Raw genomic sequence first — 20,811 nt, forward strand, 5'->3', positions numbered from 1 at the left:
TTTAGATTCATTTGGAGAAAACGAAATTCCTGCTTACTCAGAATTGAACTTTTTCTGATCATGATTATCGTTGATTCAGTTAATCATCATGATTTTAAGTGTAATAAATGATTGCAACTTAATTGTAATGGATAAAAATATCTCTTTTTTTACAGAAAATTATTAATACTCATTGATAATATTGGATATTCATTAATTTGATTCATTGGAAGTTCATTAATGTTACTGATTTTTGAATTGAAATACAATCAGTGACTATTATTGTATTTGAAATACGTTGATCAAGTTGACAATTTATCTTGATTAACAATGACTAATGCCAATGGTCAGTGTAATGCTCATGGCTATTATCATGATTATCGTTGAATCAATGATGATAATATCGTAATAACAACAAATGAATCCGATGATAATTTGGTAGACAGAAGATGATGCTGATGATGATGCAGGGGGAATGAAAAAACTGACAGACAAGAAATCAGACTGAATGAAAAAGTGAAGATGATGAAATTATGATGACATTTGTAGAAAGAGAAAGAAATTATCATCATCATCATCATCATCATCGAATGAGTTATCGTCCCCCAATAAAAGAGAAGAAAAAAACGTTGATGAAGACAAAATGATGATAGAAAATGAATGTTCTTTATTCATTGAAGAAACTTTCATCATCATTATCATCACAATGAACCTCATCTTCATGATGATCATCTTCATGCTCATGATGATGATGAATCGAAACAAAAAAGTCAAATTTGTAAGATACACTGAGTGTGTGTGTGTGTGTGTGTGTAAATAGTGATGATGAAAAAAGGATCAATGGTATGTGACAAGAATGATTCTGATGATGATGATAAGTCAAAGGATGAGGATGATAATTGTAAGGGGATTAGACATCGATTACGTCATCTTATTTCTTTCCCCTATTTTTCTTATCTAAATACCACGTGACACATTTAATTTCTCCCTTTAACCTCTAGGGCAATTGATATAAAAAGCCAATACAAACACACAATTAATCAGAATTAGATTTCAAGTGTTACTCTCTTTAATTACTGTAAAATTCTAATTACTCACTCTCTTTATTGTTGTTAAATCTTTTGCTTAAACCCCTTTAATTAACCTTCAAATTTACTTAACCACAGTTCATGTTTACTAACCCCAAATTAAATACGTTCAATTAATAAAAGTGCTATTCCTAAAAGTAACTTCGCCTTAGAATTAGTTCATCCTTTCTCGGAATCCCTGGTAGGGTTGTCTTAGTACAAATATACTTACATATTGGTGGAGATGTCTCTGCTAATTTAAAGCGAAAGTTTCTTCAAATTGAGCTCTCTTATAATCACCTTTAAGAAACAACCTATAAGTAAGCTTCGGGCTAACCCATAAGCTTAAAACTTCCGTTTCCTGATTCCAGCACTTCAAAGGTCTCTTGTGTTGGTTCGGGAACAAGGCCCTTGTTCCCCCAACACTCAACCTTCGATTGTCCTTTCGGTGAACATCTATAACTGTGATAAGTGTTAAGTGATTAAGTGGTGAAATAAAGGGTGAAAATGTTTTGTGAAAACTCCAAAAGATCTCCAACTCATCCCAAAGCTAGAAATGAAAACATCTCTAGAAATGAACTCATTGGAATCGCCATTGAGTGGGGCATTAATAACCCAACTCAAAAACCTGATGTAAAATTACAGAAAGAAATCTGGGAAGCCCAGGTAATACAACAAATGTTTGAATCGGATGGAGAAGAACTTCCACTCGATTATGGAATCGACTCAAAGCGAGAGTTTCCTGTTAAATGGATGGATGGAATTGAATTAAGAAGGATTGGTCTTGATTTTGATTCCCTTAGTACTCTAATTAGAGCTAAGATATACCAAATTGAGCGTTTTAAAGCGTATACGAAGAAACAAATGGAAGAAGATTTGGATCTTCCCCCTGCAGTAGCCACTCTATTGGCAAACAAATACTCATCAATGGAATCAACTACCATGTTACAAAGTCTAGAGAGACTAAATCTTCAAGATAAAGAAAAACAATTAAATTTTGCCCAACAACAAGCTCTTAAAAGAATCGATAAGAGACGATGGCCTAATAAAGAAAAACAATCATTTACAGATTTCATCAAAGCCTTGGAGTGGGATCTAAGGACCTTAGACCCCTCCAAGGGCTCGTGGATCGAACACTCAACAGTTCTGCTAGAAAATGAAGCTAGAGAATTTGCTGAACAACTAAACTCATCATCACCTTTCATTCAATACGAGGAATGGAAAGAAAAATTAATCAACTCAACAATAACATCAAGCGAAAAAGCTGATGCCATTTATAATACGGTACAAAAAAGGTATGATACTCGATATGATCCAAGGGATCATTTTAAGAAAATTGAATCATCATTGAAAATTGTCTACCCTGAGGCCACGAGTAAAACTCTGGCACTCTTAATGTTGTCCTCATTACCGTATTATCTCCAAAATGAGATAATACCTGAAATCATTAACCTAGATATCGAGAAAATAAAAGCCAAAGTGATTGGCCATTGGCAGAAAAATAAAGCCAGAGTAGAAGGTAAAAGATTAAGACCATCTCAAGGTCAAGAAAATACAAATTCAAATTCAAATTCAAATTGGAGGTCAAATGGTAAACCTTCATCTTCATCATCAACAACAAATTCTAAACCTAAATGTAACCATTGTAAATCCTCAACTCACGTTGAAGAAGATTGCTGGTCAAAATTCCCTGAGAAAAGACCCAAAAGAGATCAACAAAGCTCAGTGGCAAATAAAGCCAACAACGTGGAAGTGGAAGAGCAATTAAGCGATGGTAGTATTAACACAACGCGGTTAATAGCTAGTAAGAGTAAAAATGACTCAACGGAAAAAGTTCGTCACCCAATGATAACCTTTAAAATCAACAACATTCAAATTGAAGGGATGTTCGATACGGGAGCTTGCACCAGTCTGATAAGCAAGGACCTTGCCGTCAGACTGGGGCTGTTCGCCTATCCCTACAACTTGAAATTCCAATCAGCAAATCGAAATGTTATCACGTGTAATTGGTTTGTCCCTTTAAAAGTCTACAATGATAATGAACCTAAACTCGTTGCCGCCTATGTGATAGATGATCTTTCAAACGACATCTTGTTAGGTGAAAATATAATAAAAGCAACACATTTGGTAATAGTCGCAAATGGATTGGATAAACCGTATGCCTTGAGACACATTAATCTGGACAAAGAATACAAATTGAGGATGGAAATTCCTGATTTAAATGAAATTAAAATGTTATTACAAAAATGGTATCAATCGAACTATGATATGAGAAAATTGGTAAAGCTGAGTCAAAAGGACCTTTTGACTCAGTCACCATCTCATTCATCATCAAAGTTAACATTTGATTCAAAAGGGAATCAAAAACAAAATCAAAGTGAAAATCAACTTATAACTCAACAAACAAATAGTGAAGAGATTAATCAGCAATTTAATCAACAGTTAAAACTCAATCTACCCCAAATTAATGTTGTGAGAATAAACTATATTAACTTTCTTAGAGAGCATTACCAAGAAGATGCTCCATTCTTAATCAATCGAATCGAAGAATTTCAAGATTCAATGATTGATCTTCCTGAAAACATCAATAATCTTGACTCAAGATTATATCAACAAATAAATAAAGAATTAAGTGAAAGTGAAAAGCAACAAATACATCGAGTTCTGTTAGAGGAAAAAGGTTCTTTTTCCTCCAACAAGTTCGACCTTGGCTGTGTACCAGCCGAATTCACCAAGTTTAAAATTGATATTGGAAACAATGTTATACCAAAGTGTAGACCATTTCGGTCAAGTGAAAAGATGAAAAACGAAATGAGAAAAATAATCAAAGAATTTAAGGAAAATGGAATCATCGAAGACTCCGATATTGGTGGAGGAGCACCAGCATTTGTAGTCCCAAAACCAAATGGTACTTGGCGTATGGTGACCTCGTATATCGAACTCAACAAACTAATCGCAAAAAGAAAATTTCCAATGCCCAACATTGACGATGCAATCAACCAACTAAAAGGTAACAAGTATTTTACTACATTGGACCTTGCACAAGGTTATTACCAATTAGAAATTCCTGAGGAAGAGAGAGATAAAACAAGTTTTGTAACAGAAGATGGTTGTTACCGTTACAAAAGATTACCTATGGGTCTAGCAGACGCACCTTCTTATTTTCAAGAAGTCATCAACAAAGTTCTTGGAGAACTCAAGTATACATGCTGTTTCGGTTACTTTGATGACATCGTCATCTACGAGAAACTACAAGCAGGAGCTACAGAGATTGTTTGTCTTGGTCACTTGGTCTCTGGAAAGACGATTCGACCTGATCCCAAGAAGATTGAGAGGATTAAGGCCCTTAATCCTCCAACTTCTCAGAATCAAGTTCGCTCGCACCTTGGGTTATTCAACTATTTCTCTCGGTTTATTGAAAATTTCGCAAAAATCGCTGCACCTTTACAAGAACTGGTCAAAAAGAAATACAAAGGTATTCCTGTTACATTAAAAGACGAAACCTTAAAGAGCTGGCAAAGGCTCAAAGAATCTCTAACAAGTAAATGCTTATTAACTCATTTCTATCCTGAGAGAGAAACTACTTTATTAGTCGATGCCTCAGCTGTCGCAATCGGAGGCATTTTAGCGCAAAAAGATGAAGAAGGAAATTGGAATCCTGTCTATTTCTTTGGATGTAAACTACAAAAATATATGTATAGTTGGCAAACCACAGAAAAAGAATGTGCTGCCGTCGTATACGCCTGTCGCAAATTTGCTCATTACCTGAGACACAAGAAATTCATCGTAAAAACAGATCATCATGCGTTATGTGAGCTGAAAAATACACAATTCAAAGTTCCTCGAATCATGAGATGGCAACACGATCTCTCTGAATTCGACTTCGAAATCCAATATTTGAAAGGAGAAAGTCATCCAGCGGATTGTTTCTCTCGCTCAAATGAGTGGGCACATAGACAAAAAGGTGAAATGGCCGATGACCATTTCGACAAATATCTAAATTTTGTGAATTGTGACAAAGACGATATACTAATTGAAGATATGGATCTTCGTGAGGAAAATCAGATCATCGAGAACGAGACCCAAAAGGTCCTTTTAGGTCTCGTTCAAGAGTTCGATTTCCTCGACCAACAACAACAGAAAAATCTAATCTCAATTATAAAACAACCAAAAGTAAATCAAGAAACTGAATCTGATTTAAAACGAGAACAAGAAAAAGACACAAGAGTAAAATTAATCAAAAATGAAATCGAGAAAGGAAGACTGAGAAAACAATATGAACTTAGAGATAATATTTTGTTCAAATTGAAAAAGGATGGATCTTCAAGGTTCTATCTACCAGATACTCTAATCGATCCGGTATTTCATCAGTATCATGAAGCAATGGAAGCGGGTCATTTTGGTGCTAAGCCAACAATTCAGAAAATCAAACAAGATTTTTGGTTCCCTGAAATAGAAGAAATCATTAAACAAAAAGTCGCGGCGTGCGAAAAATGTCAAACGTACAAGCCGAAAACATTCAAAGAAGGAAAATCGAAAGGTATGAAAGTCGCTGACTTTCCAATGGAAAGAATTCAAATTGATATGATTGGTCCATTTACTGCATCAACAACTGGTAATACAGTGGTATTAGTCGCTGCAGATACACTTACAAGGTATGGAATGGCGAAACCATTCAAGAAAGGTAACAGTAAGGATGTGATAAATTTTCTTGAACAAATAATCAACCAATTCGGTAGAATGAAAATCCTTCAATCGGATAATGGAAAGATTTTCACATCAGCTGAAATCAAGAAATTTGCTGAACTAAATCAAATCAAATTAATAAATTCGACTCCTTATCATCCCCAAACTAATGGTTTAGTTGAGCGATTGAATCGAGAAATCAAAACTCGAATGGGAATATATACTGAAAGAGCCTATGAATGGGACACTAATCTTCAAAAGTTTATGTTCAGCTATAACAATTCAATCAAAACTGATATTGGAAAATCTCCCTTTCAACTTCTTTTTAACTACGAACCTCGATCAATAATTCACAACAGATTTCAAATCACACCTCTCTACAAAGAAACTGATATTGTCAATGCTCGGAATGAAGCTAAATCAACACTGGACGAGAAATCACAACAATCAGCTAACGAAAGAAATTTAACTCAGAAAAATCCTACGCTTCAACGGGGAGATCTAGCTCGAGTTAAACCTGTTCCATATACAACGGGACCTTCATTCATGAAAGAAAAATTTTCAGGCAAATATATCGTCTTAGATACATTTGACTCAACAGCGAGATTGATTTGTGTCTACACAAGAAAAGTGAAACTCTACAATTACGAAAGGATAAAGAAAATCATCGGTGAACTACCTAAGAGTTATCACATCATACTCAAGAAATTTCCATCGATCAAATCAACTGAAGAAGAGGCAAAGGTTGAACAAGAGGAAAAAGGACCTTTTTCCTCTAGTCAACGAAACACCTCAACCCCAGAAGAAGAGAAAGAAGAAATTCCAAAAATGACAAATTTATGTGAAAGTGAGACTGAAATCGAGGAGAGTGAAAACGAAAGTGAACAAACCATTGTGTTTAATGGAATTCAACAAGAGGAAGAAGGACCATCTTCCTCATGTGAACAACAAAAATCACCCAACTCATCATCAATTCATCAAGAAATTCCAACCAAATCAACGATTGAAACAACAGAACAAATTGTTCAACATAAACCATCTCAAAGTGAAAGTGAATGTGAATCTTTTCGAAAAGAAAAGCCATCAACTGTTGAATCATCTCACCTTCCTGAGAAACCAAAGAGGAAATACAAGAAAAAGGAATACGTTCAATCACATGAAATGACCACTCGTCGGAAGAGGGCAACTGAAAGGGACAAGGACCTTGTCCCTCATCAGTTGCCAAACCAACAGAATTAATCAATTCAATTCATCAATCGAACAAATTTCCCATTATTCCTTTGAACTCATTTCAAAATCTCTTTATAGAAAATTCTCCAATAACGAATAGCACTTATTTTAACAAATTAAACATTAAAATTTAAGTTGAGAAATTGTCGCAAGTGGTCAAAGGACCTTTGACCACATGATGACAATCAAATCAACACATTTAATTAATTAAAATTAACAAAATTAATCAATTAATTGAAGCACAAAAGAAAGCAACTTGAAACAATTGGCGTCAAAAGCGACTTAGCCGCCACCCCTAGTGAGCCGATTAACCCTTCAACTAATTAGCTCCATCGACTTGCTCATTTAACCAGAGCTAAAAGAGTCGCCATTGTCTTTTGAACCTTTGATCGTTAATGTCATCTTTTCATTTGTTAATTGTTTTAATTAATTTGATTGATTATGTTTTCTCTTTTGGTTCTTGATTTCTTTCTGATCAACCCGAGGAGGTAAAAGGACCTTTTGCCACCTCTGTTGATTCAGAATTGGAATCAAAAGTGTTTCCCTTACTAACAAAATTCTAAAAAGAATTCTCAAAAATTCTATTTTCCGCCATTTTTACATTCACCTTTATTTCTGTATCCAAAGCTTTTTCTTTCCAAATCAAATCATTTCAAGTGAAAGAAAAGATCAAATTGTCGAGGAGAAAAGGACCTTTTCACCAAGACAATTGATCGAAGCAACCCAAATTACAGTAATTGTAATCACCTGAAAGGCCCCAAATTGTATCAATCACCATTCAAAGTGCTCCATCAACAAATTCTATCGAGGAAAAAGGACCTTTTTCCCCAATAGAAGAAGCTGATCGAGTGATCGAATTGTTGAATCTGGTCAACATCGAGAATTAAATTGTCACCAAAATTACAAGAAAGTTGAACCCTATTCTCAAGGACACGAAGACCTTCAAATAGCGTCACAAAGCTAAAGAAGTGAATCATCTTAGTACCCGAGGAGTCAAAAAGCATTTCAAGTCAACTATTTATCATCAACAACGTCATCTCACAAGCTTTAGGAAGCCAAATTGTCAAGGGTAAAAGGACCTTTTACCCAAGACAATTGAGTCATTAACAAAATTGTTAATTAACCAACAACATCAACTATTTCTCAGTATAAATCAAATTGTCCAGTTTTATATTTCAATTGTTGTCGCTTCAAAAGGAAAAGGACCTTTTCCCAATAGAAGAAGCTGATCGAGTGATCGAATTGTTGAATCTGGTCAACATCGAGAATTAAAATTGTCACCAAAATTACAAGAAAGTTGAACCCTATTCTCAAGGACACGAAGACCTTCAAATAGCGTCTCAAAGCTAAGAAGTGAATCATCTTAGTACCCGTGGAGTCAAAAAGCATTTCAAGTCAACTATTTATCATCAACAACGTCATCTCACAAGCTTTAGGAAGCCAAATTGTCAAGGGTAAAAGGACCTTTTACCCAAGACAATTGAGTCATTAACAAAATTGTTAATTAATCAACAACATCAACTATTTCTCAGTATAAATCAAATTGTCCAGTTTTATATTTCAATTGTTGTCGCTTCAAAAAGGAAAAAGGACCTTCTTCCCTTAAGAAAACAACAATTGACTTACATTGATACTACAATCAAACAACATCTAAATTGTAATTATTCCAATTATTATCCTAATTGTTACAATCGTTTCTAATTGAGAGAAAAAGGACCTTTTTCCCTCAAGTAGAAAAGGTTTTTCCATAATTGGAAAGCTCACTAAAATCCAAGGGTAATCAAGTAAAAGCCGAAATGGAAGATAACAACGAGTATTGGAAAGTTTCAAAAATTTCATTGGAACTTCTAATCAGAGAGAAAATTGAAAAACATTTTGGTGTTAAGTGGAAAGATGTGCCTTTAGATTTATTCTTACATGGTCTCATATTCGTTGAACTTCCCAAATATGACACTCAAAGACATTTGATCGCTATTTCCTGCAAGTTTTGTGATCATGTTCCTGTCAATCCCTTTAAATGTGACCAATGTAAAGAACTTTATTGTCTTTACTGTACCAGAGTTTTATATCTAATTTATAACTATCGACATGGTGTCAAGAATCCTGATTTCACCAACATTGTAGATAAGAAATTCGATTGTATTTCCTGTATTGGTAACGATTTATCAAGAGTCCAAATTTTAAATAGTGACGAGTTGAAAGTTTTCTCTGAATTTAAAGTTCATTGTAGAAACTATTTCTGTTCCGAATCCTCAAACTATTTTGAAATGATGAAACATATTCAAGTGTGTAAAAGTGATGAATATAAAGTGAACTCAATTCTAAACTTCATCAAATCTAACAAAGAGCTAATCGAAAACAACGATAGAGTAGCTGTTATTCCACCTCTGGAAGGACCAGAAAATCCATTAACTACAGTACCTGCCTTTGCTAAAGCCTTCGATGCGAGATTAATGGTACAATATCCAGATCTTGTTACGTTAATCTCTGGAAAAAGGAAAAGTTCAGTTGACGATCCCGTTCAAAAACGAGCGAGACTTGAGGAGGAACAAGGTCCTTGTTCCGCCTCAAGCTCAAAAGTAATTGAACCATTTTGGTATCAACCAGATGAACCTTTAATCTATTCAAGTTTAGAAGGTAAATCAAGTCAATCATCATCATCTCAAGAAAAAGCAAATGATCCTCAACCATCAACATCAAGTCCAATGGAAATAGAAAAATCACCTGAATGGGGATCATGGAATCAACCAGCCATAGCCGCTCGTGTTGGTCGAATTACTGTTGATTGGGATTCAGTTCTGGAAGCCGAACAAGGACCTTGTTCAGCTCCAAAACTATCTCTTCTTGAAATCAACGAAGAGGTTGGACAAAGTGAAACACCAATAAAAGGCAATCCAAAAATAGTGAAATCAATCCTAGAAATCAAAAGTGACCGAACTATAACATCAAAGCAACGTAAATCCAGAATAAAAGGTAGAAAGAGAAGAGCGAAAGAATTAGAAACTGGCAGTAAACAGGATGCGGAGAGGCAAAGAAAGCGATTGGAATGGTTGGCAATTAAAAGCAACCCAAATCTTGTGTTCAACATGGAAACGTGTATTCACAAAGAACGGCTCATGAAAACAACCAAAGATCTCAATGAAAAGAAGATAAAAGTTTGTGGTTTAGATATTGAGAAATCCGATGTGATTACTCTATTAGGAAAACGTTCGCTACCTATTTGGATTGGTATAGTTGATCACGATGGAAATCAACTTTTCAACGATATTGTTCGATACCCTAAGAAAGCAATTGAATTTGGAACTATTTTTCATGGTGTTACATTTGAACAAACCCGAGCCGCTGACCCTTGGCCAATTGTCAAAAGAAAAGTAATCGCAATATTAAAGCAACAAGACATCATCTGTGTGGCTGGTGGTGTGAATGATTTCATTTCAATGGGATTCTCTCAAAAAGATTGGGAAATAATAAGACCAAAGGTCCGTGACGTTAACGTTTATTACCGATGTGTTTATAATGCGCCTATGATTGGATTAAAATACATCATCTTCGCCCTGTTCGGAAAAATAATTCAAGAAGCTGAACACTCACCAATAGTAGATGCAGGTTATACTATGTGGGCTTATTTAATTGACAGAGATGAGTTTGAAAAAGCGCAATTAGAATCGACCAACAATCCAATGTACGAATTGCCGTACCCTTATGTCGATTACGGTTATAACAGACAAATGTCTGAATTAATCAAAAGAATCATGGATGTAATAGATGACTGGCCAATCGAAGTACGAAGAAAACCAATAGGAAAACCAGCTCGATCATACGATATGGATAATTATTGTGATGGAACGGACAGATTAAGACCACCTTTTAATGAGATCAATTTACAAGTTTTCCAAAAATTCAAGAAGAGACGAATGCAAATCCACAGACGTTGATTTCGAGGCAATAGGAACCAGTTAAATTCCGACAATCTGGCTGTCAAAATTCCCCTGGTTCTCAATTCTGTCACCCGAAAGCAACGTCAAGTAGGGGGCTCTGTAAGGGGATTAGACATCGATTACGTCATCTTATTTCTTTCCCCTATTTTTCTTATCTAAATACCACGTGACACATTTAATTTCTCCCTTTAACCTCTAGGGCAATTGATATAAAAAGCCAATACAAACACACAATTAATCAGAATTAGATTTCAAGTGTTACTCTCTTTAATTACTGTAAAATTCTAATTACTCACTCTCTTTATTGTTGTTAAATCTTTTGCTTAAACCCCTTTAATTAACCTTCAAATTTACTTAACCACAGTTCATGTTTACTAACCCCAAATTAAATACGTTCAATTAATAAAAGTGCTATTCCTAAAAGTAACTTCGCCTTAGAATTAGTTCATCCTTTCTCGGAATCCCTGGTAGGGTTGTCTTAGTACAAATATACTTACAATAATGATGATAAGAAAGATGAGGATGACCAAAGATTCCATTGAACCATGCTAATTGAATCAAACGAATTATTTGTACCGTTAGATTCAGAAGTTAATTGGCCTGTCATGAGGAAGGAAAAGTGCCTATCCGTGTAATAGATTCTTTCATCTTCCTTATCATCAGCTCTTTTATTTCTAGAATCTTCATTACCACATCATCTTGCTCATCATCATCATCATCATCATCATCATCATGTTATAATACAATAAGCAATCCAATCAATAGATGATGAGGAAGATAAAAAAAACTGTGTCAATATTTTATTACAAAACCAAACATAACATTGAATAGGAAATACCAAATTACCTATTTCGCCTTGTAATCAAATTTATTCATTGAAATTTGTCCAATTATCATGGTGATGATCAATTTCTCATCTTCATCCATGATATTGATTCAATTTTGTGCAGACTTTTATTTACTCCTCAGATAATCAAGTTAATCAAGATAAACTGTCAACGGTTATGGTTTCATTTTCATCAATATGAACCAATGAAGTACAAAAAAAGCTATTGAATATCGTCATGATTATATTACTCTGAATCCCCATGTTAACTTGAGATAATAGGAGATAACTGTAATAACAATAGGCAATTATTGTACATGGAGCGAGTTGTAGATGGTGGTGGGTGGATGGGTGGTTTAAATTTACTTCTCAATGTCTGGTAATAAAAGGATGTATTTATTATCATCATGATAAAAGTCTCATGTTAATTATGTTGATTCCAAATACATGGCAATTTCAGAGACTTCAACTGATAACGTAAAGTGTTCATGTTATTCAGAAGGATTTTTTATTACTCTCTGTCTATCTGTCTCTTTCTCTCTCTGTCGATTGCTCTGTCTATTTCCTTTTTTTATTTACAGATGAGAATGATAATGGTGGGGAATTGGATGAAAAGTTTCCACTCCCACCATGGGTAAGGCGGGAAGAGATTGACTGAGAAAACTAACTGAACTTTTCAATTGCCTTTGATTATCATGATCATCAGTTTTAACCTTCATCACAGTCTCTCTCTCTTTCTTTCTTTCTTTCTTTCTCTCTCTGTGTTTGTATTTTTTATTATCTCATGAAATTTTTTTCCTCTGATTGAAAATTCATCCTTCTAAAAGTTCAGATTCATTTTCTCATAGGGCGGTAACTTGATTCGACCAAATTTCAGAAAAAGAAAGAAAATTCTGGTTCCAACCCAATTCTGATTCATATCTTTCAAGACGATTATATCCTAAATTGATTAGTATCATGGAAAAGTATTTACAATCATAACCGAGCATAAATAAATATAAAAAGATCTCAACTTCCGGAATCATGTTGAAAATGCTGAATCAAAATTTTCCAATCTGACCCAAAATCTCCCTTAGCAGAAACAAATAATTTTAATCATCTTAATTGTAATCATCAGTTGATTGTTGTATACTATTCAAGGTATCTTCATCATATCTTTACATAGATATCATGGTGATCACCCTAATCATCATGAAGATAATGATGATTACACTTGGAAACACTTTATTATCACTTGTATTTTCATTTTCTATTATTACATTTTTTTCTCGCTTCCTATTTTCATCATAATAAAAAGCTAATGATTATTACTTGTACTTATTATCATGATTATCATTATGTATTTGCTATTATTTTGATGATTATTATCAACATTATGATAATCAAATAAAATTATAAATTGTTGACCCCTTATTGTTATTACCTTCATGGTATAAAAACTACGATTCAATTCAATTCTTGACCAACATGATCATCAATGAATAATTAACATTGATGATGTTTAATCAAACATTTATACGATTTTACTTTCTTCTAGTGATATTTATTTATAATATATGTAATAACTATGATGTTATCACCAGCGGAATTGAGTAGCAGCAGCAAAAACAGCAAGAATTAATGTTGACACTTTATTAGTTAAAACCCAATTAATTCATTTACAATCATTACGTGTCATTATATCTTTTAGGATAATTCAATATTAATTAGATTTTAGTTAGCAACCCAAAATTATCTTATTCTTCCTCGAATTTACAATATTATAAAACAATTAATTGGAATATTACAAAAGAAAGATCCAAAGTTTAGACTCCTTCTCTCTCTCTTTCTTGATAAACTAATATTCAAGAGCGAATATTAATGTTTTACACCGATACCCAAAACTAATAGACAACTTACATTAATATTCAAGAGTGAATATTAATGCTTAACATCAATACCCAAACCAATAGGCAACTGACACTAATATTCAAAAGTGAATATTAGTGTTTAACGCCAATACCTAAACCAATAGGTAACTTACACTAATATTCAAAAGTGAATATTAATGTTTAACATAAGATAACAAATTTTCTTCTTAATCTTTACCATCATTACATCCCCACCCTTAAGAGTAATGGACGGAACTGGATAGTGTCAAATGATGATTCACTCTAATATAAATTGCGAATAGGAATCAAATGTTTAGAATGAACTTGTTGAACATGTTGTGGTGATTCCGATACTTCGACATCATAAATATTAGTTGCGATTTTCCTTAAAATGCGAAATGGACCGAAGTAATTCTGATCCAATTTCCGTTTGTTTATCCCAGATAGATTCTTCATGTACACTTTCTCACCAGGAGAGAAATCGTAATCAGCATATTTCTTATTGAAAATTACAGCATTTTTGTTGTGATAATTGACAGAATTTTGAAAAGCTAATAATCTAGCTTCAGTCAATTCAGCGAATTCAATGTCCAGACAGTTTTCAGGTTTTGTTCCATTTAACAAATAATAAGGTGTGAATCCAGTTACAGCATGAGGTGAATGATTATATTCATCAATTGAACGTTGTAAATACTTGACCCAACCATAATGATAATTATTTGAGATCATTTTGATCCGAATTTTGTCAACAATAGTATTACCCACACGTTCACATAACCCATTACATTGAGGTGCAGCTTTAGGAATGAAGTCAATATTTATGTTTAGGCTATCCAAGTAATCAGCAAATTCAGCAGAGGTCAAGGAAGTGAATTTATCAGCTAGTATTGTTTGAGGTTTTCCGAAGATTAGAACTTTATTTACCAATGAAATGAATTCAGCAGCAGTTTGATGTTTTGAAGCAATGGCCCAGACGAAACAGTGAAATGGTCAACAGCAATATGAATATATCGTTTCTTAGATTTATAATTGTTCAGTCCACAAATAGTATCCACAGCAACAATTTGAAAAGGTTTATCAGCAGGTCCAAATTGACCTAATTCAGCGATTAATTTGATTCTCCTTGTTTTCCTAATTGGCAAGGTTTACAATTGCTTACAAATTGAATAACATCCTCCGTTAATCTTGACCAGGTAAATTTCCAGCTAATGATTGTTATCATTTTCCTTATTCCAATATGACCAAATTGGACGTGTACAGCTTCTAATAGTTTCAGTCTCAGCGATTCAGGTAATATTAATTTTCCTTTTCCATTTTTATCCATTTTATAGTAAAGTCCATCAGAGTTGATCAGCAGTTTATCAGCATCAGCAAGTGTCAATTGTTCAGCTTTAAGGTCAGCAACAGCAATAAAATTTATCAGCTTAATTGGATAATCAGTTTCATCAGCAGCCACAGGATCTCGTGACAAATAATCAGCTTCAGCGTTTTCTTTTCCAGGTCGATATTTAATATCGAAATCATATTGTCCCAAGAAAAATGCCCATGTGAATAATCTACAATTTGGTTTATTTATCTTACGAATTGATTTCAGCGCAATATGATCCGTGATAACAGTAAATTTTCTATTGTAGAGATAATGATGCCAGAATTTAATTGATTCTACAACAGCCAGACATTCAAGGTGAGTTACAGGGTAATTGGTTTGATAATTAGTTAATTTCTTTGAGAAATAGCCGATTGGATGTAATTTATCATTTTCATCAGGTTGCTTGAGAATAGCACCCAAACCTATTCTACTAGCATCAGTTTCCAATATTAAATCAGCATTTGGGTTATAAATTTTAAGAACAGGATCAGAAGTTAATAATAATTTGATTTGATCGAAGGCGCTTTGGCAATCGCTATTCCAATCGAATTTGGAGTCTTTTTTCAGCAGATTGTGAATTGGTTCCAATATTTGAGTAATATTGTTAATGAACTTGCGATTATAATTAACTTTTCCCAGAAAGCGACGAACATCTTTCACACACTTAGGTGATTTAAGTTCAAGTATTGAATTGATATTATTGTTCAAAGGGTATATATGATTAGGAGACAAACGATAACCCAAGTAATTTACAGTCGATTGGAATAATTGTGATTTATCAAAATTTAATTTGATATTCTCCTTTTGAATAGCAGCTAATAATTGTGATAAATGATTGAGATGAATAGTTGTATTAGGAGAGAAAACAATGATATCATCCATATAGTTATGACAAAAGTTAGTTAATGAATATTTCTCAAGAATATTTCGAATTACTCTTTGAAATATGGCTGGAGCATTTTTTAATCCGAAGGGCATAACTAGCCACTCATAATGTCCATTTTGAGTAATGAAAGCAGTTTTAGAAATATCACTTTCTCTAACTTTCACATGCCAAAATCCTGATCGGATATCAAAAATACTGAAAATGTTACTATCATAAAGACGATCGATGATATCTTCAATCCTTGGCATTGGATATTTGTCAGGTAAAACTTTGTCATTAAGCTTCCGGTAATCTATACAAAATCTCGTCTTTGCTTGATCTTCTTTCTTGAAAGCTAATGTGACCGGAGATGCGTAAGGTGAATATGATGGACGAATTAAATTGTTCAGCAAAAGAGATTGAACCTCAACATTGATGGTTTCATAATTTGTTGATCGATAAGGTTTAGAATTGATGGGAATATTAGTAGTTAATTCAATGACACATTCAGCATTTGGAATACAACCAATATCGAATTTGGATTCAGCGAAACAAGTCTGGTAACTTGTAAGTAACTTAATAATTTCAGCGTTAATAGCTTCAGCGGTTGTATCATTGAGTTTACTGTTAATGTTAATATGAAAATTATCGGGAAGGTTAATTGGTGGAGGAATTAAATTGATGATTGTCGGTTGTTTAGGATTAGTTGATTGTTGGGTGATTTGATAATGAGAGTCACATTGTAGATTAAACAGCCAAATTGAATCTAATCCTAAAAGAATATCAATCGGAAGTGAGTCAGTAATATAAACATAAATAATATTTGTAATTAAGCCAATTGTTAACTTGATCTTGGTCAGACTTGAAATTTCACCCACTCCAATTATCGTGGAAAAGTTTAGTGTTTTTAGTTTAATTGATTCAGTTCCTAATTTTCGTATAATTGATTCACTAACAAGTGAAATGTTGGATCCAGGATCATATAAAATTGAAACATCATTTGAATCAATAGCCCCTTTGATAATAATGTGAGAAGGTTTCGTTTCAAGTCGACAATTCAGTTTAAATGAACGCCTTGCGAGTCGTTCTGTTGATCATCAAGTACAGAATTTGATGCTTGATCAACATAATTAATTGTTCGTTGTTGATTAGATTGATGAAGTTGATGAGGTTGATGATAATGTTGATGTGATTGTTGTTGATGATTTTGTTGTTGTCTCTCTTTTTTAATAGGACAATCTTCCTTCCAGTGCATTTGGTTAGGTTTCCCAGCATTAGCACAAATCCAACAAGCAGATTTTGGTGGTCGTTTGACAAATTGTTTATTTTCAGCATGATTAACTTTGTAGTTAGAATTATATTGGAATCTATTACCTTGATTCCTATTAAACTTACCTTGATTATGAGAATGAGTTGGTAAGTGATTTTCAGCCGCTTTAGCAATAGCAAAAAACTGGTCATAGGTATTAATTCTATGGCCAAGAAAACAGTTTCTAAATTGATCACTTAGACCTTCAATCATTAATATTACAGCTTGAGATTCGGACAATAGAGATAAATTAGCGAGACGACGTTTCTCCTCAAAATATTCAGTTACATTTTTCTTGTGATGTAATTTTAATCTAACACACTCTTCAAGTGGTTCAATCGCCTTGATCCCAAATCTATTGATTAGTTTGGATTTGATATTAACCCAATCACAGTTATCTTTCTCATAAAGATAAAAATTGAGAGCATCACCGTCTAGATATTCATTTAACAACTCAACAATATCTTCATCCGACCAATTATATCGCCTTGCAGCGGACTCATACATTTTACACCAGTTTTCGATGGTGACACTTTTCTTAGCTCCATCAAAAATATGAAGTCTTGGTTTGTGAACCTGTGAATGAGCGAGTGGTTGAGATGAGTCGATGATATTGTTCGGTGATAGTTGGAATTGTGGTGAAGAGGAAACAGAATAAAACTCAGACTGAGAAGTAGATGGTTGTTCATCTCCACTCAACATTGTGTCAATTTAAATTTGATGATAGTTCTTAATTAGAAATAAATGATGTGACAAAAAATGACAATTAATCTAAACAGCACAGAATTGGATGAAAGATATGATCTTTATCCTGTCGACTTGTAATAACTATGATGTTATCACCAGCGGAATTGAGTAGCAGCAGCAAAAACAGCAAGAATTAATGTTGACACTTTATTAGTTAAAACCCAATTAATTCATTTACAATCATTACGTGTCATTATATCTTTTAGGATAATTCAATATTAATTAGATTTTAGTTAGCAACCCAAAATTATCTTATTCTTCCTCGAATTTACAATATTATAAAACAATTAATTGGAATATTACAAAAGAAAGATCCAAAGTTTAGACTCCTTCTCTCTCTCTTTCTTGATAAACTAATATTCAAGAGCGAATATTAATGTTTTACACCGATACCCAAAACTAATAGACAACTTACATTAATATTCAAGAGTGAATATTAATGCTTAACATCAATACCCAAACCAATAGGCAACTGACACTAATATTCAAAAGTGAATATTAGTGTTTAACGCCAATACCTAAACCAATAGGTAACTTACACTAATATTCAAAAGTGAATATTAATGTTTAACATAAGATAACAAATTTTCTTCTTAATCTTTACCATCATTACATATATTTCCAAGTTATCAATTTAGTTATCGAATGAGAAAAAAGTTCTAAACAAGTTCGACATGTTTCGAAAAAAAGTTTCTTATTTGGTATTTAGAGGAAAATAAAAAGTTCACCAATCTCATTCATCATTCAATTTAAGGAATTAATTTAATAACTGATTGATTATTAAGTTTTCTTTTTCTATTTAGAATCGTTGGTCATCCTAATGTCCAACGTTTTCGCCCACTCACAGTCTCTGGAAACTATTTTGCTTCTTCTCTACATTTCAACCTGTCAAGAAATGAATTAACAGTCAACTTGGTGATTTTTTTTTCTTCTTTCAAAGTGAGAAAAAAAGTTCTAAAAGTTTGTATTGACTGACCCATCTATCAATGTCACCTGAGTTTCGTTATTCACCTTTTATCCATGAAGAAATCAAGAAACTTCATGTTACCCGATTGACTTTTGAATGTGATGAATTTATCAAAATGCTTAATCGATAAAACTATTTGAATAATAATAAATTTTAACTTTTTTCTCAGCTAATATAATACAGACCAACAATCAGATTTAATTGTTTATGAAGATGATCAAAAAATCTGAAGATTTATCATGAGTCGTGTGGATTTCAGGGTAAAAACGCTTACCCTGAACTCGTTCAGAACTATTCCTGAATATCTAATAGATTGATTCTTAGTGATTAACAAGTCCACTAATCAATCAACTTGATGAGCAAGTTATTGATTGTAATTTAATTGGTAAAAAAAAAGTTCAAATAATCAAGTATTCTGAGGCTGTTTCACCGAGACTCCATTCAACTATGATAAACATGAATTTCATTTCAATTGTTCAGCTTCATTAACAGTCTAACATCCTAATTTTATGTAGCAATTTGAAAAAAATCTAGTCAACAATTAGGGTTAATTGTTGACTAGTCTCATTAAAAGGAAACATTTTTATTGAAGTAAACTTTCAATGTATTAACAATTTTATTGTCTAATTGTCATGATTAATTTGATTCAAGTCTGTATTAATACAATTAATTTGTATTCAGTAATCATCTTCTAAAGTTAATTGATTGGTTGTAATGATTAGATCAATCATTGGAATACTAATCAGTTATAATCAGCTGATTTTTTTCTGTAAGCAAATTGAAAATTTCATCATCACTATTGTTATTTGATTATTATCACTGAGACTGTTGATTAAATTTATTAAATTGAATAATTTATCAGGTAATATCATCTTCATGTCATTTGTTGTGATCTGAATTTTTGTAAGAAAAAAAAGTTCATCATGATTACAAGACATAAATCATGATATTCAGTTAATATAACAACTGAATTGCTTTTAAATTGATGTGACATTTGAAAGTACCTGTCAAGGTGATGAAAACATTTCATCATCATCATCATCATCTCCATCTTCCTAATTAAATTGGATTTTCAAGAGTAATCTTGATAATCTTTGATCATCTTCCCACCTACTCTCATGATTCAGTTTTGAGTTTGTCTTCTTTTATCTCATTCCATCTCATTCCATCTCATGACATTCCAAAGATTCATCCATTTATCAGCTGAATCAGGAGTTTTATGAAGATAAAATTAGAGAGAGAGAGAGAGTGAAAGTCGTAGTAACTCAATGAAAAATCAGTAATAATATTTTACTCTTTCTGTGTTAATATCACACCTTAAGACTTGTGAATTACAGGTAAGAGGAAAAATATAATCAGACATTTTTCATCGGCTTTAGGAAGATATTTAGTACAAAATATTTTGTGAGAAAACTTTTTTGAGAGCCAAGGATTAGCTCGTTATCGTTTATCGTTTGATTCAGAATCATCTGAATCTGTTGAACAAAAACTTTGAGACGAAACTTTTTTCATCATCAGACCTTAGCTTAAGTTTATGGGGCAATCCTTTATATCACTCATGATTGTTGGTTGACTTTGCTTCATCATCATCATCATCATCATCATCCTTGAGCATCCCTGGAGTGTTCAAATGTTGTTTGCTGTTGTAGTTTCATTGATGAGAAAGTCATTTTTCAACAGCATTTGCAGGACACTGAATCATCATGATATTGATTTTTTTTCGTCTTCACCATGATAACAAACATTCAATATGACCCAGAATGAGAAAAAAAGAGCAAGCAAAGGAGAGAGGATGAAGAAAACAAAAGAAGAGACCTCAATGATGATGATGACCAGGATGACCATGAGGAAAGATGAGGATGATAATGATAACGATGAAACTTAATCATGTCCATATTTCTCATCATGGTTTATCATGAAGTCTTCATCACTTTATTCCGTCTCAATTCATGATTCT

General features: G+C 33.1%; 1 protein-coding gene across 1 annotated transcript in view; it reads right to left on the bottom strand.

The window, feature by feature from the left end:
- Positions 1 to 20,811, bottom strand: part of LOC128388218 (uncharacterized) — a 32,102-nt gene that overhangs the window by 8,506 nt on the left and 2,785 nt on the right. The window lies entirely within an intron of this gene.

The sequence above is a fragment of the Panonychus citri genome, unplaced genomic scaffold, assembly GCF_014898815.1.
Source record: "Panonychus citri isolate SS breed McGregor unplaced genomic scaffold, ASM1489881v1 Contig00096, whole genome shotgun sequence".
NCBI lineage: Eukaryota > Metazoa > Arthropoda > Arachnida > Trombidiformes > Tetranychidae > Panonychus > Panonychus citri.